The sequence below is a fragment of the Furipterus horrens genome, unplaced genomic scaffold (genome assembly GCF_987537825.1).
Source record: "Furipterus horrens unplaced genomic scaffold, mFurHor1.1.pri manual_scaffold_4, whole genome shotgun sequence".
Taxonomy (NCBI): domain Eukaryota; kingdom Metazoa; phylum Chordata; class Mammalia; order Chiroptera; family Furipteridae; genus Furipterus; species Furipterus horrens.
In genome coordinates this window covers 119,258,956-119,285,551 of record NW_028327174.1, presented here as the reverse complement: position 1 = coordinate 119,285,551, position 26,596 = coordinate 119,258,956, and the positions used below count along the sequence as shown (strand labels likewise).

The 26,596-nt window shown below is 39.6% G+C and overlaps 1 pseudogene; it reads left to right on the top strand.

Moving 5' to 3' along the window:
• The first annotated feature begins 2,427 nt into the window (after positions 1-2,427).
• Positions 2,428-19,558, top strand: LOC150012738 (ras-related GTP-binding protein C-like; annotated as a pseudogene).
• Positions 19,559-26,596: the final 7,038 nt, after the last annotated feature.

Below are 26,596 nucleotides of genomic sequence, written 5' to 3'. Positions count from 1 at the left end.
CCGCCTTAGGGACTCCGGCTCCGGATTTTCTGTCGGGGTTTACTCCCTTAGCCTTTCCCCTGAAGAGGTATGCTGCAAGGCAGCGGAGGTTTTTTGGAGTCAGAGTTTTCCTTCTCTGAGAAAATAAGCAGCATAAAATTATTGAGCTTGACCTCATCAGTCCCTCAAAACCTTCTATGAGCACTCTGACTCTGCTCATTTGGTCTTGTGAAGTCCTTGCTTATCACAAGTGGCATCAGAGATAAAAGCATAGATGAGGATTCTTAACTAACAAATGAATTTGCCAGTGATCAAAGAAAAAAACAGGAGCTATTCAGGACCTACTACAAACCAGGCTTTGTGCTGGCCTTAAAGAGACAAAAATTGTGTAAGACTTTGACCTTGCCCTCATGTTATACACAATCTCTGTATAAACTAACATACAAATGATTAACATTTTCTCCCAATTTGGGGGGATACTGCCACTCAACTGCTTGGCTCCAACTGCATTCAGTCCTTCTCAACATTCAGACATCCAGAAGAGAGGGAAACTTGCTCAGTTGGGGCCACCTGCTCTCCAGGTAGTTGAGTTGGGGTCCCCGGTATTACAACCAACACGAATAAAATGTATAGCTCCCCAAAGGAAAGGACACTGGAAGTCAAGGTGAAAGATGTCCAGGTATCTCAGTCATCCCTGAGATAGTGATCAGAACCAATTAGGGGCAAGAGTACATTCCCATGTTTGTATGTCCCCAAGTGAATGTAGTTTGTGACCCCAGCAGTATAGGGGACAAGTAGCTGATGTGTTTGCAGGCAGTGCTAGCTTCCCTAGCCTGGGTCAGATCAGAGCAGTTGTCACTTGGACACCAGCCTGAGACTCTGGCAGTCAGATGGTTACTATGAATCTGCAGAGAGGTGGCCCAAGATACAGGAAAAAAGGAACCCACACCATTCTGTCCTGTGGCCTCCTCATTTTTTATTAGATTTAAACTATTTTGAGGCAGCAGGGAGACGTTGCGAGTTCTACTTCAAGTTTAAAAACAGAGAGAATGTGTAGCAGAATTTTTCAGTTTTCACTGATAAGGGAAGGCAGGGTCTGCACATGGGAGCCTGTCTGGGGGACACTTGCCAAGGGCTGCAGGTGTAATTCCTGCAAATATACTCCTGTTTTGATGCAGGAACTTCTAGTGGCACCTTCACAAACTTGTATTTCTAGCACCATGCTTAAATTTATAATTCAGACTGATTTTTTAAATGTTTTACTTTGAAATAATTTCAAATTTACAGAAAAGTTACAAGAATAATTTTTAAAAATCCTCAATCCCAGATTCACCTTTTAAAAAAATTGTTTATTTATTTGTTTGTTTATTTATTTTTAGAGAGAGGGGAAAGGAGAAAGAGAGGGAGAGAAACATCACTGTGTGGTTGCCTCTCACTCGCGCCCCCAACTGGGGACCTGACGTGCAACCTAGTTATGTGCCCTGACTGGGAATTGAACCAGTGACACTTGGTTCACAGGCCAATGCTCAATCCACTGAACCACAGCAGCCGGGGCTCACTTTTTTTGTTTGTTTTTTTTACATTCTGCAATGTTTGTTTAACCATTTTTTTCTTTCTTTCTCTTATAGATACATGTAAGAGAATGTCCTCATTCTGAGGAAATATAATATGTTTGTGTTTATATCCATATAGTGTTTTATATATAAAATATTCACATAGTATGGAAGATTTATAGTGCAATGCATGCACATTTTTTAACCATTTAAGAGGAGGCTGCAGACATCACGCTCCTTTACCCTAACCACAGTACACATAGTGAACTCAGAAAATTTAACATTGACACTTTATATGATCTATCATGCTTTAAATGACTTAAAATTGTTATTTGTAGCAAGTTTATTTTTCCTGGTACAGGGTCACATGCTGCATTTAGTTGTTGTGTCCCTCTGGCCTTCTTTAATCTGGAACTGTTCCTCAGCCTTTGTCTTTCATATTGTTGACATTTTTAATACCACTATCATCCATTTATTTTATAGACTACCCCTCCATTTTCATTTCTGTTTCATCACTATTGGATTTATGTTATGCTTTTTTGTCTTCAGTGGTAGTGTGACCTCAGGGTGGCATATCTGAAGGCACATGATTTCCATCTGCTCTAAATGGATGATGTGCATCTGATCACTTTGTTAAGGTGTTGTCCAGTTTCTCCTCTTTATAATTAAGATATTTTCCCTTTGTAACTAATAAGTAATTTGTGTGGGAAATTATCACACATTTTAATAAACTGTCAGAACAAGATGAAAAGAAAACTTGGCATACAAAAATTGCCTCCCTAAATATTTAACATAATCAGAAAGGGAACCGTCACTGCATTTGAGTCATGGATTCACAAAGGCACAGCTGCAGCTCTGCACCATCCACATCTTGCAAGGCTCAGCTGAAGGAACCATGACCTACATCCCTCCTGATTCTAAAGATCTTCACAGAACCAGGACTGAGGTCTGTTGCGTATGGCCCAGGATTGCTACATCTTTTTGAGTTTTTTGAAGAGAACATTGGTCCAGAATTTCTATCCTGTTACATAAATTCCTACCCTTCCCTCTGGAAGTGCCAGATACACAATGACTTTCTGCATGAAATTTACTTGGGGAGTCGTCACACTACACCAGGTGATAACACAGGGGAACAATTTTTAACATAATTTCAGTTGAGTTCGATTTTTCAGCTGTTTTAGACTTAAACAGGCATGCTGATTTCAAAACTGCAGTTAGTTTTCTCCTATCATGTCAGGTTTTTTCGGTACAGCTTATAATAATGCGACCACTCTAGGCTGGATTGAGTCTGGATCAAGAGAAGCACTAGTGCTCTCCTATTGACTGAGAGCAAACCTCCCTCGAGTGGAGAGGAGTGGGGGATGACCTTGGAGACCAGCGATGGGTTCATGCTTCTCTAGTTACACATGAAACAGTGTGGTGAGAGGTTCTGCGATACTCTATACAGTGAATCATATTTCAAAGTGTACTCCGAGTTCCTGTCTGTATATAGGGAGATAGCAGAATATTTTTTTAGTATATTTTATTGATTATGTTGTTATAGTAGTCCCAATTGTTTTCCCCTTTGCTCCCCTCCACCCAGTATCCACCTACCCCCCACAAATCCTTGCCTCCCCTTAGTTAATGTCCGTGGGTCATGTATATAATTCTTTGGCTTCACCCTTTCCTATATTATGCTTAACTTCCCCATGTCTATTTTGTCCCAACTAATTATGCTTCTTGATCCCTGCACCTTTTCCCCATTTTTCCCCTTTCTCCTCCCATACCTATGATTCTGTTCCTATTCTGGTTTGCTTAGTTGAATTTTGTTTTTATTTTTTAGATTCAGTTGTTGATGGTTGTGAGTTGGTTGTCACTTTAATGTTCATAATTTTGATTTTCTTTTTGTTAGGTAAGTCCTTTTGACATTTCATATAGTAAGGGCTTGGTGATAATGAACTCCTTTAGCTTTACCTTGTCTGGGAAGCACTTCATCTGCCCTGCCATTCTAAATGATAGCTTTGCTGGATAGAGTAATTTTGGTTGTAAGTCTTTACTTCTCATCACATTGAATACTTCTTGCCAGTCCCCTCTTGCCTGCAAAGTTTCTTTTGAGAAATAAGCTGCCAGCCTTATAGGCACCCCTTTGTAGGTAACTCTCTGCTTTTCTTTTGCTGCTTTTAAGTCTCTCTTTATCTTGAACCTTTGGCATTTTAATTATGATGTGTCTTGGTGTGGTCCTCCTTGGGTATAGCTTGTTTGGAACTCTGCTTTCTGGACTTGTATATCTATTTCCTTGACCAAATTTTGGAACTGCTCCTTCATTATGTTTTTTACATAATGTTCAATTTCTTGCTCTTCCTCTTCTTTTTCTGGCACCCCTATGATTTGGATGTTGGTATGTTTAAAGTTGTCCCAGACGTTCCCATGCCTCTCCTCATTTTCTTCAATTCTTGTTTCTTCATTCTGTACTGGTTGATTGTTTTTTTCTTCCTTATGTTTCAAATCATTGATTTGAACCCGAGTTTTCTTCTCTTTACCGTTTGTTTTATGTGGATTTTCCTTCATTTCATTTAGCATAGCCTTCACTTCTTCCCTTATGCATTTGCCATACTTAAGTATATCTGTCAAGCCGGTGAGCATCTTTATCCCAGTGTTTCGAACTCTACATCTGTTAGGTTGGCTGTCTCATCATTTGTTAAGTTGGCTATCACCTCATCCCTTAGTACTCCCACTGGAACCTTGATCCACTCCCTCTTTTGGGACACATCTCTCTGTCTCCTCATCTTGACAGGTACCTGTGTTTCCCTCTGTGTCTTACCTGTAACATTATAAGGGGCAGAGCCTTAAGTACTCATCAGTACAGGGCGACACATTTCACCACGTTGTGGCACTGTGGGGGAGGAGGGGTTTAAAAGGCAATAATGCTCCTTGCTCAGCACTCGCACTTTTTCCAGGCACTTCTCCCATTCAGTATGGGGTTGGCGCCTCTATAGCTGTTGCCCTGGCCATCATTCCCAGAGTAGGTCAGTCTGTGGATGCTCTAGGACCATCGGGGCCCTTTAAACAAGTGGACTCTACTGAGAGGCTGGCAGTTTTTTCCTCTGCCCCAACCACCACTGGTTTGCACCGTCAGAAGCAATGAGGCTTTACTGTCCCCAGCATTGGAACCATGAGCTGTGCGGTCTGGTCTGGTGCTGAGAGTGCTCCCCAGGTGTCCCTCCCTACTTTTTAAAAAGTGTGACCACACTTTCCACAGACCTGCTGTCACTGCTGCCACTGCCGCCACCACACCACGTCCTCCTCTCCCCCAGCTCCGCCCTTCCTACCTCTCTGGATTAGTATTTCTTTTTTATAACTTTGTTTGTTGGACTTCCATGCAGCTCAATTTTTTGGAACTTCTGATTGTCTCTCTTTTTGAGGTAGTTGTAATCCTTCTTAGTTGTGGAGGGAGACTCAGCATGTCTGTCTAGGCCTCCATCTTGGCCGGCAGTGCAGAATTTATTTTTTTATTTACATACATAATTCTTTCCTTTCCTTCAGATCATATCTGCCTCTGCTACTTCTCAGCATATGTGCCTAAAAAAACCATGATTAGTTTTGTTATAGCTGTGGCAGTTTCACCATTCCCAGTCAAAGGACAAACATCAGTGCATTTGTCAGGGAACCCTATGTTGCGTATTTTAAGGTAAAACTTGGTGATCAAGATAAGTCTAGGGCCCCTCACAAGGTGTGCAAGCAGTGTGTTGAGCACTGCTGGTGGACGAAGCAATGTGGACAAAGGGAACACGTGATAAATTGCCATTTGGTATACCTATGGTTTGGCGAGAGCCCAGAGATTATTCAAGTGACTGCTACTTTTGTATAGTGAAAACATCAGGATATAACAAGAAAAATAAATGTAAAATAGAGTATCCTAGTCTATCACCAGCTATATGCCCAGTGCTTCATTCAACTGAAATCCCAGTGCCAGTTTTCATTGAACTACCCTCTTTCGAAAAACAGGAGTGTGGTGAAGAACTAAGTGACAGCAACAATGAAGATTTTGAAATTGAAGATGACTCAGTTAGTAAGGGATGTGATCAGCATGAGCTGAATGGTTTGGTGTGAGATTTGGGACTATCCAAAAGGGCTTCAGAACTCCTAGCATCAAGACTGCATGAGAAAAACTTGCTTGAAAAAATAGCGAAGGTATCCTACTTTCAATCAAGAGAAAGTGCATTTCTGCAGTACTTTCAAAGTGATGGTGGCTTTGTGTGTTGCCATAACATACATGGTTTAATGGAGGAGATGGGAATTCCAATCTATAATGCAACTGAATGGCGACTGTTCATCGATAGCTCAAAGCGGAGCTTGAAGTGTGTCCTCCGCAATGGCAATTTGTTTGGTGCAGTCCCAATTGGCCATTCAGTTTGTTTTCTTGAAGAATATGAAGACATAAAGAGAGTCATTGATCTGTTGCAACATCACAAGTACAATTGGACCATCTGTATTGACCTTAAAATGGTCTGTTTCCTTCTTGGTCAGCAATGCAGATACACCAAGTGTCCTTGTTTTTTGTGTATGCAGGACAACAGAACTTGTGAGAAACATTGGGTGGAGTTGAATTGGCCTCCAACATCTGACCTCAAACCTGGTGATCCAAACATTCTACATGAGCCACTTGTTGACAGAAAGAACATTATAGTCCCACCCCTGCACATAAAACTGGGTCTCATGAAGCAATTCTTTAAAGCTTTGACAACTGAAGGAGATTGTTTCAAGTATCTCATTTTGGCATTTCCTAGCCTGTTGTTTGAGAAGATAAAATACCTTAATATGTATGTTTGGTAGCAGAACCTTACTACTTGTACACAATTTGACTTACAGTAACAATATGTTGCCTTTATATGAATAAAATAACTCTAAATAAACAGTATATTCAGGTAATATTTTTCTTTATTTTCTTTCGTATGTACATTTTGTATGATTTTTGGGACAAAGGGAGGGTATCCTGTACCTGAAAAAGTTGATGTGATAGAAAAATACTGAGGTCATTTTTTGATTCAGAGGCCAAAAGTTAGTAAAAAACAAGTTTCATATCTAACTCAACAAAAATTGTGTTCCCCAGTGTAATTATTTATTCTTGCCTCATCCCTGTGACTTGCAGCGCTGGCCCTTAGGAAAATTATCTAATTAAATGGAGTTGGCTTCTCAACCTTCCAGTGTTTATGTTCTTCTGAACTTTGTTTTTTCACCAAATAAGTCTCTGGTTGCTAGGACTTCAGGTGAAAATTCTCCCTCTTGAGAGAAGATGTACATGGGGCAACAGGGGAAGCAGCCAGTGCTTGTGTACAAAGCCATCCCTGTGTCAGAATCTCACATTCTGGTTTTCAAAACTCCAGAAGTGAACAAACCACTTCTAAAGGAAGATAAATTCCTTGTTAACTTTATATCCATGATACTAAATGGAAAAACCTACATTCTTATTATAATTTAACTTAAATATATACAAAAAAATAGAAAAAGACATATCTTTTAAACAATTAAAAACAACAAAACTATTAATTAAATACAAACTAACCAATTTAAATACAAATTAGCAGCAACAGGGAGTTAGCAGCTGCAGGGGCTGTAGTGCCCTTGGGAGGGGTCATCTTGCTGGCCTCTCAGGGCATAGATGGTGGGACTCCAGGAACCATCCCTGAAATACCCCAGGAGGGCCCTCCTGTTTCTAAAAGACTTTAACCTGGGCCTGCCCTGTGGAGAAGGAAAAGGAAGTGGGAAGCACAGTTGGGGCAGGGAGTGGCAGAGGTCATGGTGAGGGTATTTGGGGCCTGACAGCTCCAAGGCAAGGATTCTGCTCAAGGGGCTCAGTGCAGTGACCAAGTCCTCCACCCCAGAGGCAGTGTTTCATTTAAGGTTACCCAATGACATTTAATGAAATGGCTGCTGAGGATGTGGAGGAAAGGAGACCCTACTGCACTGATGTTGGGAATGTAAACTGGTGCTCCACTGTAGAGAACAGTATAAAATTTCCTCAAAAAACTAAAAGTGGAACTGTATTTAGACCCTGCAATTCCACTCCTTGGAATATAAGAATCCTGAAACACCAGTTCAAAAGAAAATATGCATCCCTATGTTCATAGCAGTGGGATTTATAATAGCCAAGTGCTGGAAACAGCCTAAGTGCCCATCAGTAAATAAGTGGATCAAAAACATTTACATAATGGAATACTACACAGCAGAAAGAAGGAACTCCTACCTTTTATGACAGCATGGATGGAACTGGAAAATTTTAAGCCAGTTGATGAGAGACAAATACCATATGATCTCACTTATAAGAGGAATCTAAAGAACAAAACAAACTAATAAGCAAAACAGAACCAGAAACATGGAAACATGGAACAGACTGACAGCTGCCAGATGATGGGGGATGGGGGGATGTGGAAAGAAGGGGAAAAGATTAGTCAAAGAAAATGTGTGAATGACCCATGGACACGGACAATGATGTGGGGATTGACTGTGGAAGCGAAGGATGGGCTGGGTGGAGGAGGGCAAAGAGGGAAAAATTGGGACAACTATAATAGAATAAATAAGAATAAAAAAAAATTTTTAATGTTACCCAACATGACACTTTTTAGAAAGTACCAATAAGATTCATAAAGATGACATTTCCAATAGCTCCTTTGTGAATTCCAAATATGAATTTTCCGTGAGCAAATGGAATTTTTTGACCCAACTTTTGAGTATGAGATGATCTCCAGGGGAACAGGAACATTGACATATGAGGCTTGTCTGGAAAAAGTCCAGCCATTGTTAATATAATAAGACCAGTTTGCATAATGCTATGTAACCTGGCAGCCAAGGAGAGGGGATTGCAATGCACATATGTGAGCAATAATGACTTCATGTACTAGTCAGTGGGGGCAGTAGATGCTGTTGAGTGAGCATGTGTTGTGTGATTATCACATTCAAAATAACTGAGCAAGTAGAACTACAAATCTGCATCAAATTTTGCACTAAGCTTGAACAGTCATCTGCGGAAACTATACAGATGATTCAGAAGGCTACACCTATAGGCAACTGGTGATTGGCAGGTTCACCATGACAACATGCCTGCTCATGTATAACATGCCATGTAGAGATTTTGGACAAAACACCAAATCACCCAGGTGATTCAACCCCTCTATAGCCTACATTTGGCACCCTGTGATGTCTGATTTTTCCCAAAACTAAAATCATCTTTGAAAGGGAAGAGATTTTAGATCATCAATGAGAAACAGGAAAATATAATGGGGTAGCTGATGGCAATTGGGTGAACTGTGTGAGGTCCCAAGGTGCCTACTTTGAAGGGGACTGAGACATCAATGTCCTATGTACAATGTTTCTTATATCTTGTATCTTCTTCAAAAAATGACTCTATTTTTCATATTACATGGCTGGATACCTTCTGGACAGACCTTCTTGATACACATAATCACTATATAAAAGCTTTAATGAGACTTCACATTACTGATTCCTAAAGCCTACAAAATTAACCCAGACATGAACTTTGAAGTTTGTTTATTTCTTACAAAAAAACCCCTATATTTAGATTTTCATTCAAGTTGGAGTCATAGGTAGACATGGTTCACCTCCTAGTGGAACCATAGAAATAATTACAACCAGATCTCGAAATTAATAACACCTAGAACCATCAGAAAATTGAGTTGTATGGAAGTTCAACCACCAAGAATTTAAAAAGTCTTAGACTTCCAGCTAAGATGGAGGCTTAGGTAGACATGCTTCACCATCCTCCACAACAATAAAAAGAAATACAACTACCTCAAACCTAAAAACTACCAAAACTGTCAGAAAATCAAACTGCATGGAAGTCCAACAGACAAAGATATAAAGAAGTAATACTCATCCAGACAGGTAGGAGGGACAAAGTCAGTGTGGAGAGGACACAATGTGGAGGCAGCAGCAAGACAGTGGCTGTGGCCAGCCAGCAGAAAGAGCAGTCGCACATTATAAAAGCCATGAGGGACACCTGGGAGCAATCCCTGTTCCAGACCAGATCACACAGCTCACGGCTCCAGCACCAAAAAAAATAAATAAATCAAGCCTCATTGTTTCTGACTATGAAAACCAGTGGGTGTTGGGACAGAGGAAGAAATTGCCGGTGTCTCAGCAGAGTCCACTTGTTTAGAGGACCCCACAGTCCTAGCATGTCTACAAACCTACCCACTCTGAGAACCACAACTAGGGAAATAGTTACAGGGGCACCAGTCCCATATGGGAAGTTGGAGAAGTGCCTGGAAAAGGGGCAGGTGCTTATCAGATGGCATCATTTCCTCTTTGACCCCCACCCCTACATACAGCACTACAAGGTGGTGAAATGGATTGCCCCATACTAACAAATACCTAAGGCTCCACCCCTTACAACATAACAGGTGTGACAGCTCTACCTAAGACACAGGCAAACACAGAAGGCAGTCAAGTTGAGGAGGCAAAAAAGTATGACTCAAAAGAGGAAGCAGATCAAGGTTCTAGTGAGAGAACTAAGTGACAAGAAGATAGCCAACCTAAGAGATGCAGAGTTCAAAACACTGGTGATAACAATGCTCACAGGCTTGACAGATATGAGTACAATAAATGCATAAGGGAAGAAAAGAAGGCTAGACTAAGTGAAATGAAGGAAAATCCATATGAACCCAATGGTGAAGGGAAAGAAGCCATTGCTCAAATCAACTATTTGGAACATAAGAAAGAAATCAACAATCAACCAGAAAAGAATAAAGAAACAAGAATTGGAAAAAAGGAGGAGAGGCTTAGGAACCCCTGGGACAACTTTAAATGTGTCAACATCCAAATCATAGGGTTGCCAGAAGGAGAAGAGTAAGAGCAAGAAATTAAAAACTTATTTACAAAATAATGAAAGAAAACTTCCCAAATTTGGCGAAGGAAATAGACATACAAGTCCAAAGAGCACAGAGAGTCCAAACAAATTAGACCCAAAGAAGACCACACCAAGATACATCATAATTAAAATGCCAAAGGTTAAAGATAAAGAAAGAATTTTAAAAGCAACAAGAGAAAAAATTACCAGCAAAGGAGATCCCATAAGACTGTCAGTGGATTTCTCAAAAGAAACTTTTCAGGCTAGAAGGGGCTGGCAAGAAGTATTCAAGTGATGAAAAGCAAGAATTGACAACCTAGATTACTCTATCCAGCAAAACTATCATTTATAATGCAAGGGCAGATAAAATGCTTCCCAGACAAGGTAAAGCTAAAGAAGTTTGTCATCACCAAGCCATTATTATATAAAGTTTTAAAGGGACTTATTTAAGAAAAAGAAGATCAAAACAGTGAACAGTAAAATGACAACAAACTCACAACTATCAACAACAGAATCTAAAAAATAAAAACAAAAACAAACTAAGCAAACAACCAGAACAGGAACAGAATCATAGGTATGGGGATCATTCAGAGGGTTGACAGCTGGGAGGGGGAAGGGGGAGAAATGGGGAAATGGGGCCAGGATTAAGAAACATTATTAGTAGGAACAAAATAGACAGGGGGACATTAAGAATAATATAGGGAATAGAGAAGCCAAAGAACTTATATGCATGACCCATGGACATGAACTAAGAGGGGCGACTGCTTGAGGGAAGGGGGGTACCAGGCAGAGGGGAGCAAAGGGGAAGAAATCAGGACAACTGTATTAGCATAATCAATAAAATATAATTTAAAAAAAGAAAAGATATTCTATTTAAATTTTGCATTCACAGTGTACCATTATTAAGTTTTTTTAAGTAAATTTTATTGATTATGCTATTACAGCTGTCCCAACTTTTCTCCCCTTTCCCCCATTCACCCAGAACCCCCCACTCCCACAGGCAATCCCCTCACCATTGTTCATGTTCATGGGTCACGAGTGTAAGTTCTTTAGCTACTCCATTTACTATACTGTACTTTACATCCCCATGGCTATTCTGTAACTGCCTATTTGTACTTCTCAGTTCCCTCACCTCTTCACACATTCCCCCACACCCATTTCATCTGCCATTCATCAAAACACTCTCTGTATCCATGATGGTCTGTCTGATGATCACAAAATAAAAACACAGAGGGACATTCATCAAAGGACCAAAGATGACCATGCAGATGTTGAAGTAGAAATATGGCGGAGGTCCCTCACACACCCTAGGCTCAGTTGGAAGTTGGTCTGTCCAGCAGAGGCTTCGTGACCATGGCAGAACAAATTTTTACCCAGGACATTTCTTTAGGTCTGAGGGAAGGAAGGTGACTGCTCTCTCCAGTGAAAAACAGCAGCTAGACCTTCATCCCTCATGCTTTTTATTGAGAAGGATACCATGGGAGATACAAGATCAACATTCATAAATCACCAATAGCTTTCAGGTACTTAAGTTACAATTAACAATAACTGATTACAAGTTCCAGTACAGCGGGAACAATGAATAATCTGTGCCAGGGTCTATTAAACATTTTGACCCCACATTGGCACTCGGTACAAGGTTTTAAATACTCCCTGTTAGAGATTGTGTATACTTAATTATAAGATAAAGGAAAGCAGAACAAGTTCTAAAGCATACTAATATTCTTTAAATCCAATCTCCATGAAAACTCTCTGAATGGTTTTCGGGTATGTCTCCCACACAGCCATTGTTGAGACTTAAAGACAAACACAGTTGGGGTGCCCAGCGGCAGGTCATGCTCAGGTTGGGGCTACAATTCCCTAAACCACAGGGAGCGGTTCCCCACATCTCCCCTTTTTTGATTTTTGTGATCCTTATAGTAGAAAGGCCTATGAAGCTTGCTACTTGCTTTTCTCTAACATGATAATGGGTAAATAACTTGCAGATGCATCAGAGGACAGAGTATAGCAATGATTAATAAACATTCAGCTGTTCCCATTATCCATATATGTAAATTTAATCCTTGAAACCAATATTTAGGGTTAAGCCATTGAAGGGCATCACTTAGGGTTTGAAACACTTTTTGTTCAGCAAGCTGCTTGATGTCCATAAGCTGCCGATGGAGTTCAAACTGCAACTGATCAATCTGGCCTTTAGGATTTGTAGAAAAGGCCCCTTGAAGATGATGCTGGGTGTCTGCCCAGGAATGCTGGCTGGAATTCCACTTCAGGGGAGTAACGCAAAGTTTTGAAAATCCTGGGTCACAAGTGAGCTGTTGCCTGGTAACCAGGGCATCCTGACGTTCCCCCAGCCACAGTACGGCTGATTCCATGGCTGAGGGTGGGGCCAGGATTTCCTGATCAATACGAGTCTGCTGGATCATCTCCTGAGTGGCGTTGGTGAGCAAGGCTTCCACTGTAAGGGCAGTCTGGACAGACTTCATGAGGGCAGTCGCAGAGGTGGCAGCTGTAGCAGGAACAACTACAGCAGAGATAATGCAAGTAACAAGAGTGCCTATAAAGCATCGAACTCTAATCTCAGCAAGAGCTTGACTGAGTGCGGTGAGAACTCTAGGGTCTCGCCACTTCCTGGTAACATTGACTGGCAACCAAATTTCTGATTGCCTCCGCACCATGAAGATGGTTGTTAAATTAAGCTGAGTGACATTGGTCCAAATAATGCAGCTAGCATAAATAGAGCCAGCAGCAACATGAAGATAATATACATTAAAAGAGTGATTATAATTAAGCTGAGGCACCCCAGGAATAGCAAGAAACAAGTAAGGGTGAGAGGTGCATACTGTAACCCATCCTTTGCTTAAGGTTTTGATGTTAAAGTAACATTTTCCTGCCTCAGGATCCTGATTATAAAAGTCCTATGATTATTTCTATAAATGGCAATCCCATTTTCCATATATTCATATGCCATGGGCTACTATGATTTTGAGATGTAATGTGAATAATGGGTGCCCCAGTACCTAGCCCTGTCCATGCTAGTTTGGCATAGGTAACGTGGGGAAATGCCTTGACTAGACCATTGTTGGTACTGCCTTTAATTTCCCAATAGGCTTCCCAATTCTCAGCTTGTAAGGGAGTGTCAGGAATTCTTACAACAGAGGCTTCTGTGCCTCTGCAGAATGACCAGGTAATAATCTTTGGTGGCTGGCTAATTGGCTCACAAAGAGGCAACTCTGGGGGACTACTGGTTGAGGTTTGATACTCTTTTCAGATTTCAACTGTTTCCATCATGGATATATTAGTTTGCTGCTTTCCCTTATACACAGCATGGGCATAGAACTTATTCATTAAAGGTAAGCACAAAGTGTCAGATAGCATGGAGAAGCAAGCAGGCGAAAGCTCTGATATATACATAGCATTACTAGGAATGGGCACCCAAGGTTTGTTTACTTCTAAAGGCCCATCAGGTGGGATCCAAGTGCCTCCTGTCCACTTGGTGTCATTCTTAGACAGGGGAGGCTCAGAGTTCCACCAAGTAAGGAGCTTAAAAACAGGTGGATCAAGTACATGGCTCCAATATATATGTTCCATCTCAGCAGAGAGACCTAGTCCTCTGAGACAAATCAATATAGCTATAATTGTTAGATTTCTCATAGAATTAGAGGACACTATAGTTAAAAAAGCTAGGAAATGGTTTTCAGGGGTGTCCGGTGCTCCAACAATTTCTATTACTTCCTCAGCTCTATTAGTAAGACTTCTTAGATCTACCCAAGTTATATTCCTAGACTCAGGAGGGTTGGTATTCTCCCTGACTTCTCTTGCCTGTCTCCTCTGACGCTGGTAACGTGATTGGTTCCAAGCTTAATTTTGAGCCTGGTTCCAAGCTCAGTTCCAATTCCGGCACTCATTTATTGCCAGCTGAGACAGCTGGTCAGTCAAGTCCTCGAGTCGCCTGATCCGTTCTTCATGATTGTTCTCCTGGTGCTGGTCGTCCTCCATGGTATGGTATCTCTCTTTTTGCTGGTAACCACAAAGGTCCTGTAGAGGTAGAAACACAGGCATATCCCCTCCCCCAGGTTAGCAAATCAACCAGGTCTTCCCAGTTCTGGAGACTCCATACTCCCCTTTTTTTGTTTTTTGAGAAGATTTTTAAAGGTATGGTGGGCCCATTCAACTATGGCTTGGCCTGTTGGATTATATGGAATTCCTGTTTTATGTTTAATGTCCCATCTCTGTAAAAATTCTTGGGTGGATCGGGCTATATAGCCTGGGCCATTGTCAGTTTTTATTTGTTGTGGTCAACCCAAGAAACTAAATGCCTCGAGCCAATGTGCTCGAATATGCTTAGCAGATTCTTCTGTAAGAGCGGAGGCATCTAATGCTCCAGAACAAGTATCTATAGATATATGGCTTTTCAAAAGGTGGATAATGAGTGACATTTGTTTGCCAAGTTTATCTAGGGGCCAATCCTTGATGGTTGGTCCCACTACTGGGAGGTGCTGCACCCAGTGCCTGAAAATCTGCACATTCCCGAATAATTTGTTTAGCTTGAGAGTGAGAAATTCTAAATTCTTTGAGAAGTGCTTGAGAATTTTGGTGGTAAAACTGATGAGAGGCAACTGCCTTTTGAAAGATAGTTAATACACTGACTAAAGCGTCAGCATGTTCGTTGCCTTCTGTCATAAGGCCTGGAAGGCCTGAGTGAGAGCGAATATGGGTGACAAATATAGGATGCGCTCTTCTATCAATTAGACTTTGTAAAGTTAGGAATAAACTGAATAACTGGGGCTCTATAGACTCCTTAAGTAAAGCTTGGCTTATATGGAGTATAGTATACACCGTGTTGCCAGAATTACAAACTAAATTTAAAGGTTCATTTGGCCATTGTTGGAGGGCCATAATGGCTCCAGAGAGTTCAGCTCTCTGGATGTGTGAGTGGCTGTGAGTTATACCATCTTTCCAACTCTGTCCTTCCCTCCAAGTAATGGCTGCTTTTCCATTTTTTTCTGATCCATCTATAAAGATAGTTTTTGCTCCAGATATTGGGGTAGGACGAATTTTACTTTTAATACGCAAATTTAATTGAGGTATATTTTGTAAAAGCTTATCTGAAGGAAGATTAATTTCAAGCTTTCTAACATAATTAGCCATAGCACACTGGAAATCTAGAGACTGACTAAAAAGCTGTTGTAAATACCTTTGAGTTAGAGGTAAGTGAATAATTTCTGGGTCATAGCTAAATAATTGTTGAGCTCTTTCTCGTCCCTTGATTATTAGTTGACAAAGGGCAGAGATATAAGTAGTTATAGTTTTCTGTGGTTGGTGGGAAAGAAATAACCATTCAATCATAGTGAGCTGAGGTTGTAGCTGTCCTAGAAGTCCCATAGGGGAGTGTAATGTAGGAAAGCAAAATAGCTTAATTGGGTAGGAAGGGTTAATTTTTTCCATTTGTCTTGTTCTAATATGCTGATGCACAATATTAAGTTCTTTTAAAGCCTTAGGAGACAACGTAGGAGATGAGTTTAAATCTGGGTCTCCTTTAAGGGTGTTAAAAAGGTGGGTAAGCTGTTGAGTAGCTATACCTAAATTGGGCCATATCCAATTAATGACTCCTAATAATTGTTGAAGATTGTTAAGGGTTAATGAAGTAAAAGGAACAATTTCTACCGCTTGAGGTCATATTGTTCCATTAAATAAGGTGAAACCTAAATACTGCCGAGGTTGGTACTGCTGGACTTTTTTCCAGAGCTATTTGTAAGCCTGCCTGGGCTATAGATTGTTGTAAATGAACAAAGGTATTAGCCAATTATTTTTGAGTTTTTCTAAGAAGTTTTTTAAATTATTTCCTTGGCCTATTTATTTTTTGTAATTTTTAAATAAATATTTGGCTAGCTTTTGTTACAAAGGTGATTTTGAAGCGTCTTTGTCCTGGAATGGCCTTTCTCACTCCTGTCCTGCTCTCTCAGGGCAGGGGCTAGAGAGAAGTGGTTGAGATGACAGGCTGCAGCTGAAAAACGGCTGGAGTTTGACTGTTACCCTTCTTTTTTTTTCTTTTAGGCACCCTGCCATTTCCTGTATGGGTTTGAATAGTAGATTAATTACTTTATTGTTTCTAGAACTTAGTAACTCCTAGGTTTAGAATTTAGTAATTGTTTTAAAGACTTATATGGTTAGATGTTTTGCAACATATGCAATTTTTGATATAATATTTTAAAATAGTTATTAAAATTATAGATAATTAGAACTTCGTAGACTTTTGGAGACGTCTATAAAATTTCCTTATTTGACAAAGCTTTCCAAGTATCTTAAAATGTATTAAGTCTGATTGGTCTACAGTTTTCTTCTTTTTGGTAAGAAGAAAATAATAAATCCTTGAGCTATCTCAAGGGCCCTTTGAAATACTCCAAGACTATAAGGAAGTCTTTTAAATTTTAAATCTTGAAAATTTTGCCAACCAAGGAATATATGTTATGAAAGGATATTTGACTATTTATTTAAAGTGATAATAAAAGATATATAATATTAATATAGACTGACAAAAATTCAGTTCTTAGTACTAAAAGACATGAATTTTTGAATATTAGTTGAATATTTGAATAATTTTCCACAACATATTATTTTACTAAATAGAACCTTAGTTTTAAGGCAATTGTAGGAAAAACATTTTTACAGTTTTTCTGTCAAGGTTTGGATCAGCCGGTGGGCCTGTGTCAGCCGGCAGAGGCTGTGAGAGACATTGTGGCTTTTCAGGATCCCAGAGGGAAGGGGTCTGCAGAGCCGATTGTTTGGCAGCGCTCCACATATTCCCCTTTTCCTCCCCCTTTCCTACTTTTATCGTGGCTGTGGCACCTTTTAATCTTGGGTTATTTTTCTTAATTTCCCTTTGTTTTTCTGAGACCGCAGTGCTTTGAGCCACAGCAGTATGCAGTAAATTAATCAAATGCCTTTCTTTAATCTGGCATCCAGTTCTTTTTACTAGTTGCTGTAACAACCTAAAGTAAAGCTCTTGTTCCTTAGATAATCCTGACCCCATTCTTTCATGGGAATTGGGTCCTTTTGTTCATTTTGATTTTTCACCTTTCTCTGCCTCTTGTTCAAAGCAGACTAGTTATTTTTCTAACTCTAACTAGGGATTAATTAGTGTAGTGGGTCGGAGTGTGCTGCTTGTGAGGTGGGCTCCCAAGGGTGTCACGCCTTGGTCATCCCAACCTCTCCTACGTGTCTCGGTTTCTCTCCCAGTCGTCTAAAACAACTGGAAGGGCTCAGAGTGCTGAATGACCAGATCTTATTTTGTGCGACCCCAGATAAGCCAAGAATTATATTACTGTGAAGGGAATTTTCTATGAGGCCCCTACAAGTCCCGGGGGATGACCCTAGACACCTCTGCTAGGTCCCAACTCACATAGGGACACCTGAGAATTCAGGCCAGAGGGAGGAAGTGCCTCTTATCTTCAGAGCTCGGTCATCACCAGAGCCCTCATACAAATTCTATTTCTGGCCTAAAGCTTCTCTCACTCTGATAAAATCCTAATTGGTGGGAGATGCCACGGGGTTGGACAGTGAGTGCTTGTGACTGTGTTCCTGATGTTGCACGAACTTTGACTTGCAGCTGGCAGGTGCCTAGTGCTCTAACCCAGTCCTTGTACCAGCTTATCCTGTCACGGGAGACTTCAAAATGGCCAGCGCTCTATCAGCTTTTAACTGCTCGAACCTTGCCCGCAATTTTGTGGCAATTTATTGAAAGAGAGAAGCCAAAATGGTCCTTTGAATGAGAGGAGAGAAAGGCAAAACCAAAAACCCTGGCCAAAGAGAGTGGCAGAAAGAAATTCTCCCTTCTCAAACTAAACCACCCAGGCAGCCTTTTCCAGAAACAGCCTGGGGGCTGCAGCTCTTACCGTGGGCAAGGCACCAAAATTCCCAATCCAGGCAGTGTGGTTGTCCGTGGTCTGATTCTTGGCCCTGCAGCCATTTCAGGTGTGCCTTCTCTGAGTGCCCCATGTCCAGGCACCAGATATGGCGGAGGTCCCTCCCACACCCTAGGCTCGGTTGGAAGTTGCTCTGTCCAGCAGAGGCTTCGTGACCATGGCAGAACAAACTTTTACCCAGGACACTTTGTTGTCTGGGGAAAGGAAGGTGACTGCTCTCTCTAGTGGAGAACAGCAGCTAGACCTTCGTCCCTCATGCTTTTTATTGAGAAGGATACCATGGGAGATACAAGATCAACATTCATAAGTCACCAATAGCTTTCAGGTACCTAGGTTACAATCAACAGTAACTGAGTACAAGGTCCAGTACAGCGGGAACAATGAATAGTCTGTGCCAGAGTCTATTAAACATTTTGACCCCACATTGGCACTCGGTACAAGGTTTTAAATACTCCCTGTTAGAGATTGTGTATACTTAATTATAAGATAAAGGAAAGCAGAACAAGTTCTAAAGCATATTAATATTTTTTGAATCCAATCTCCACGGAAACTCTCTGAATGGTTTTCGGGCATGTCTCCCACGTAGCCATTGTTGAGACTTAAAAACAAGCATGGCCGGGGTGCCCGGCAGCAGGTCATGCTCAGGCTGGGGCTACAATTCCCTAAACCGCAAGGAGCGGTTTCCCACATAGAAACACTCCACCCTTTATTTTATTTGATTAGTACTTATATCTATCACCATTTAATATTTGAAGCCTGTAGTAAGGTGGTACAAAAGAAACTCCTTCCACAACTGCTATTCTTGGAGAGCCTATTACATTTTTTTATATCAAATTCATATATTGAAAAATCTTTTCAAAGTTCTCAGCAAAATCTGCATTGCAACAGGCTTTTCTATTGTGTATATGCAATCTTATGAACTTTGCTGTCACATGATTAATGTTGTAACTGATGTGTCCTGTATGTATGGGGAAAAATAAAATAGTAATGGAAGAGCTTGTGGTAAAAAATTTATGGTACTTATCAAGCTGAAAAATACAACTGTCCTTTATTTAAAGGAACTGACTAGATTTTTGTCACTTGTCTGAATTCTTAGAGAAGAAAGTTTTGAACAAATAGACTGCAACTTCTATTATTTTTTAAAAGCAGTTCATGAGGTTATTGAGGGTGGTATGACTTCTCACAGGACCTGTGCACACCAGACCAGTACTCTCAGCATTAAAACATTGGCGCACAATGGCACGCAACAAAATGCCATCTAGCCTGAATTCCAGTAGTCAAGACTATGCCAGCTTACTGTTCACTCCAGGGACAGATGCCATGTGCTACAGGACATGGAAGTTGCCACTTGTGGGAATCTGGTGCCTATCCCACTAGAGACAAGGGGTAGAGCTTTTCATTTGGATGAAAATCCCTTCAACCAGTTATGTACAACTACAGCTATTTCTTCTTTTTTTTTTAATTGCAAAAAAAGAACTCTAGAGACCAGAGAACTTTTGTGTTTCCCTTCTTTAAGCAGTTGGGATATTTTCGATGTGTAGATAGTATCACTTACCAACCCCTACCAGGAATGTTGCCATCATTTACCATTTGAAAATAATAGAAAGAAGGGAGATTTTATATGCTTCACTTGGGTTTTCAGTTGAGTAGTCTCTAAAAATTCGGCCTTGCTTAAATCTAAAACTGCCTCTCAGATTTCAATTTTGAATATTACATACCTAAGAATTTTTAAATAGATTTGCCTGCTAACTCAGAAGACTCATGGTCTGACTACAGCAAAGAACATTCCTGTATTTGTTACTGAAGAAATGAGAACATTTTATGCTACATCAGATCAAGAGCAAAGTTCAACTGTGAAAGTACTGAGGAAAAATTTTTAAACAGAAGAAAATTTATGCATGTGTATTTTGGGTACTGGATATCTGGGTTCTTTATCCTGCATAAGATAAATGATCAAAATCAGTGTAGCAAGAAGAATTTTTAAAAATTGTTTTCCCCACAATGTCCTCCATCTAGGGAACTTATTATGTCATTGAAATATTTAACTTATTTTTTCCTTAAATGTGATACTGTAATGGGATTTGGAGAATGGGGGTCCCCTGATATTAGGAGAACACCCGCTACTATAATAGCAGGAATTGAGCAAGAGGGATGTCCACAGAGTGAAAGTACAACATTGAAGGCACATTACATAACACAGGCAAGATTAACAGCCATACCTTCCTGAAAGGAAGATCTTGGAAGTTTCAAAATTGTGTACATAACTGAGACTATGCAGTGACACATGACATATCCAGGGAGTTGAATGCCCTCACCAGATGCCTGTGTGTCACTTGTAACTCTTGCCCTGACTAAAGATGGCAGCTGAAATAGGGTCAAAGACACTGGGGAGCTAACAAAAATGGCAGACAATAATGCACCATAGGAAGAATCAGATATGAAATCATATAGAAAGTTCCAAAATACCTAAGGCTCCACCCCTTACAATGTAACAGGTGCAACAGCTCTACCTAAGACACAAGGGCAAACAAACACAGGAGCCTGTCAAAATGAGGAAACAGAAAAGTATGGCCCAAAAGAGTAAACAGATCAAGGTTCCAGTGGCAGAACAAAACAACAAGGAGACAGCCAACCTAACAAACAAGGAGACAGCCAACTTAACGGATGTAGAGTTCAAAACACTGGTGATAAAAATGCTCAAAGACTTGATAGATATGCTTAAGTATGGCAAACACATAAGGGAAGAAGTGAAGGCTATGCTAAATGAAACAAAGAAAAATCCACACAAAACCAATGATGAAGGGAAGAACATCGGGGTTCAAATCAATGACTTGGAATATAAGGAAGAAAAAAAAAAACAGTCAACCAGTACAAAATGAGAAGAAAAAAAATTGAAAAAATGAAGAGAGGCTTAGTAACCTCTGGGACAACTTTTAACATGCCAACATCCGAATCATAGGGTTGCCAGAAGGAGAAGAGGAAGAGCAAGGAACTGAAATCTTATGTGAAAAAATAATGATGAAAACTCCCCAAATTTGACGAAGGAAATAGACACACAAGTTCAGGAAGAACAGAGAGTCACAAAGAAGCTGGACCCAAAGAGGACCACACCAAGACACATCATGGATAGAAAGCCAAGGGTTAAAGATAAAGAGAGAATCTTAAAAGCATCAAGAGAAAAGCAGCGAGTACCTACAAAGGGGTGCCAATAAGGCTGTCAGCTTATTTCTCAAAAGAAACTTTGCAGTCAAGAAGGGAATGACAAGAAGTATTCAATGTGATGAGAATCAAGGGCCTAAAACCAAAATTACTCTATCCAGCGAAGCTATCATTTAGAATGGAAGGGCAGATAAAGTGCTTACCAGAAAAGGTAAAGCTAAAGGAGTTCGTCATTCCCAATCTATTATTCTGTGAAATGTTAAAGGGACTTATTTAAGAAAAAGAAGATTCAAACTATGAACATTAAAATGACAGCAAACTCACAGGTGCCCATGGCCCCACCCCAACAGGCACAAAACAAACTCAACAGTTGCCCCCAGCTTTCCCCAACAGGCGCACAACAAACTCTCCTAACTGGCACGCAGAGGCCTCCCCCTCCGCTGGAACAGGAGAGCAACCAGTCTAACTTGGATGCATCCACACTGGTGCACAACCGGTGAACCCACCCTAGCCTGCAGGAGAGATTGCACTCGCCCCTGGCTGAGGCCAAAGGAGGGTGAAGTGAACTACAGGCACTTGCAATAAGTTTTGGGCGCTGGCTCTTGAGAAAGAGCTGGGAGAGCAGTCAACTAGGTCCCAGTACAAAATCATTCCCAGTGCTACAGGAGAAATCACTTAAGCAGACTTCTCCCCTCCATGTGGCATCAGCTGGAGGTAGCAGTTAAACAACTGTATACAATAAGGTCACACCATAAAGGCAGAAAATAAAAGCAGATCCATCTAAGAGCAGATCAATAAAGAAGTAGAAACAAGACCAGAACCCAAAATGGGGATGGGGAATAACACCCCTCCAAACAGAAACAACACAGCACCAAAAGAAAGGAGGAATTCCCAGAAGGAGAGATAGGTGAATTAGAAGCAAGCAAACTATCAGACATGAAATTCAAAAAAATAGTAATGAGGAAGCTCAATGAACTCAAAAAACTCAAAGAAAACTACAACGAACTGCAGGGGAACTAAAAAGAACTCCAGGGAAACTACAAAGAACTTCAGGGAAGCTACAAGGAATATACTGAGAACTACACCAGCATAAAAAAGAACAAAGAAACTATTAAGAACCAGGAAGAAATGAAGAATGCAATTTCTAAACTGAAGAACCTAGTAGAATCAATCAAAAGAAGGCTAAACGAAGCAGAGCATCGGATCAGTGAGCCAGAGGACAACGTAGAAAAAAATTACCAAACAATGCAACAAAATGAAAAAAGACTGAAAAAGAATGAAGAAGGTTTAAGAGAACTCCAGGACAATATGAAACAAAAAAAAAATATTTATATCATAAGGACTCAAGAAGGAGAAGAAGAGGAGCATGGGATAGAAAACCTGACTGAAAAAGTAATGACAGAAAATTTTCCTAACTTGATGAGAGAAAAAGTCATGCAAGTCCAGGAAGCACAAAGGGTCCTAATGAAAATGGACCCTAAAAAGCCCAGTCGAAGGCGCACCATAATTAAAATGGCAACACTCAAAGACAAAGAGAGAATCCTAGAGGCAGCAAGAGAAAAACAGAAAATAACATACAAGAGAGCTCTGATAAGATAATCAACTGATTTCTCAACAGAAACACTACAAGTCAGAAGGAAATGGCAAAAAAATATTTCAAACAATAAAAAACAAAGGCCTACAACCAAGACTACTCTACCCAGCAAGGCTCTCATTCAAAATGGAAGGTAAAATAAGGAGTTTCCCAGACAAAGGAAGACTAAAAGAATACATCTCCACCAAACCAGTTTTGCAAGAAATGCTAAAAGGAATGATGTCAGAAAAAGAAATAAAAAAGAGAGGGAGAGGAACACAAGTACAAATGGAAATGAATAAATACCTGTCAATAATACCCTTAAATGTAAATGGATTAAATGCTTCAATCAAAAGACATCAGGTAGAGAAATGGATATGAAAACAGGACCCACATATATGCTGTCTACAAGAGACAGACATCAAAGCAAAATATTTATGCAGACTGAAAATGAAGGGATAGAAAAAAGTATTCCAAGCAAATGGACATAAAAAAAAAAAAAACTGGGGTAGCTATACTTATATCAGAGAAAACAGATTTCACAGCAAAGGCCATAAAAAGAGACAAAGAGGAACATTTTATAATACTTAAGGGAACAATACATCAGAAAGATATAACCCTGGTAAACATATATGCACCCAACATAGGTGCACCGAAATATATAGGGGAAATATTGGAAGACTACAAGAAGGATATAAACAGCAGCACACTCATAGTAGGAGACTTTAACACCCCATTATCAACAGTAGACAGATTTTTGAAGCAAAGAAACACCACGGATATTGAGGGATTGAACAACACTAGATAAAATGGACATAGTTGACATATATAGAACTTTTCACCCCAAAGAAGTGAAATATACATTCTTTTCAAATGCACGTGGGACATTTTCAAAGATAGACCACATGGTAGGACACAAAGCAAGCCTCAAAAAATTTAAGAAATTTGAAATTATATCAAGCATCTTCTCAGATCACAATGCCTTGAAACTAGAAATCAACTTCAAGGAAAAAACTCAAAGACATTCAAACCCATGAAGAATGAATAACATGCTATTAAATAATGAATGGGTTAACAATGACATCAAGAAAGAAATCAAGAAGTTTCTGGAAACAAATGATAATGAACACACAGCCCCAAACCTATAGGACACAGCAAAAGCAGTCCTGGGAGGAAAGTTCACAGCAATACAGGCATATCTAAAAAGGATAGAAGAATCTCAATTAAAAAATCTAACCCTATAGCTACAAGAACTAGAACAACAACAACAAACAAAGCCCAGAGCAAGTAGAAGGAAGGAAATCATAAAGATCAGAGCAGAATTAAATGACATAGAGATTTTACAAACAATTCAAAAGATTAACAAAACCAGAAGCTGGTTCTTTGAAAAGATAGACAAAATTGACAAGCCTTTAGCCAGGATCATCAAGAAAAAAAGAGAGAGGATCCAAATAAACAAAATCAGAAACAAAAGATAAGAAATCAAAATCGATATCACAGAAATACAAAGGATAGTAAGAAATACTACAAACAACTATATGTCAAGAAACTTGACAATCTAGATAAAATGGACGTATTTCTAGAAACATATGATCTTCCAAAACTGAATCAAGAAGAAGTAGAAAATCTGAACAGACCAATAATAAAGAGTGAAATTGAAACAGTAGTCAATAAAGTCCCGGCACACAAAAGCCCTGGACTGGATGGCTTCACAGCTGAATTTTACAAAACATTTAGGGAAGAACAAACGCCTGCCCTTCTCAAACTATTCCAAAAAATCCAAGAAGAGGGAAGATTCCCAAACTCTTTCTATGAAGCCAGTATTACCCTAATTCCAAAACCAGACCAAGACACAACAAAGAAAGAAAACTATAGGCCAATATCACTGATGAATATAGATGCTAAAAACCTCACAAAATATTGGCAAACCAGAACCAGTAACACATTAAAAAGATTATACATTATAATCAAGTGGGACTAACCTCAGGGATGCAAGGATGGTTTAATATTTGTAAATCAATAAATGTAATACACCACATAAACAAAATGAAAGACAAAAACCACATGATCATATCAATAGATGCTGAAAAGGCATTTGATAAAGTACAACACCGATTTTTGATGAGAACACACAGCAAACTGGGAATAGAGGGAGCATACCTCAACATAATAAAGACCATATATGAGAAACCCGAAGGCAACATCATACTCAATGGACAAAAACTGAAAGCATTCCCCGAGATCAGGAACAAGACAAAGAAGTCGACTCTCTCCACTCATATTCAACATAGTATTGGAAGTTATAGCCACAACAATCAGAAAAGAAAAAGAAATAAAAGGCATTCAAATTGGAAAAGAGGAAGTAAAACTGTCATTATTTGTAGATGACATGATAGTGTACATAGAAAACTCTATAGACTCCACAAAAAAAACTACTCATCATAACAAGTGAGTTTGGCAAAATAACAGGGTACAAAGTCAATAGTCAAAAGTTGCAGGCATTTCTGTACAACAACAATAAAATATCAGAGATAGAAACTAGAAAAAAATACCATTTACTATAGCAACAAGAAAAATAAAATACCTAGGAATAAATTTAACCAAAGAGATAAAAGATCTGTACTTGGAAAACACACAACGCTGAAGAAAGAAATTAAGGAAGATACAAATAAATGGAAGCATATACCATGTTCATGGTTGTGAAGAATTAACATCATTAAAATTTTTGTATTACCCAAAGCAATTTATAGATTTAATGCAATTGTTATTATAATACCAATGATGTATTTCACAGTCCTAGAACAAATACTTCAAAAATTTATATGGAACCAGAAAAGATTTTGAATAGCCAAAGGAACCTTGAGAAAGAAGAACGCAATAGGAGGAATCACAATACCTGACATCAAACTATACTACAAGGCCACTGTAATCAAAACAGCCTGGTACTGGGATAAGGACAGACACATAGATCAACAGAACAGAATAGAGAGTCCAGAAATAAACTCAGGCCTCTATGGTCAACTAATATCCGACAAAGAGGGAAGGAATATAAAATAAAATGAGAAGAGCCTCTTCAACAAATGGTGCTGGGAGAACTGGACAGGGATGTGCAAAAAAATAAAACTAGACCACCAATTTACACCACACACCAGAATAAACTCAAGATGGATCAAAGACTTACATATAATATGCGACCCAAAAGAATCCTAGAGGAAAATATAGGCAGAAAAATTTCATATATCCCAAGTAACAATATTTTCACTGATACGTCTCCTAAGGCAAGGAAAATAAAGAGAAAAAATAAACAAATAGGACTACATCAAACTAAAGAGTTTCTGCTCAGCAAAAGAAAACATCAACAAGATGAAAAGGGAGCCATCCATATGGGAAAACATATTTGGCAATGATACTTCAGACAAGGGATTGATCTCCAAAATATATAAAGAACTTACAAGTTCCAACACAAAGAAGATAGCCCAATTGAAAAATGGGCAAAGGACCTGAATAAACACTTCTCCAAGGAGGACATACAGAGAGTCCATAGGTATATGAAAGAATGCTCAACATC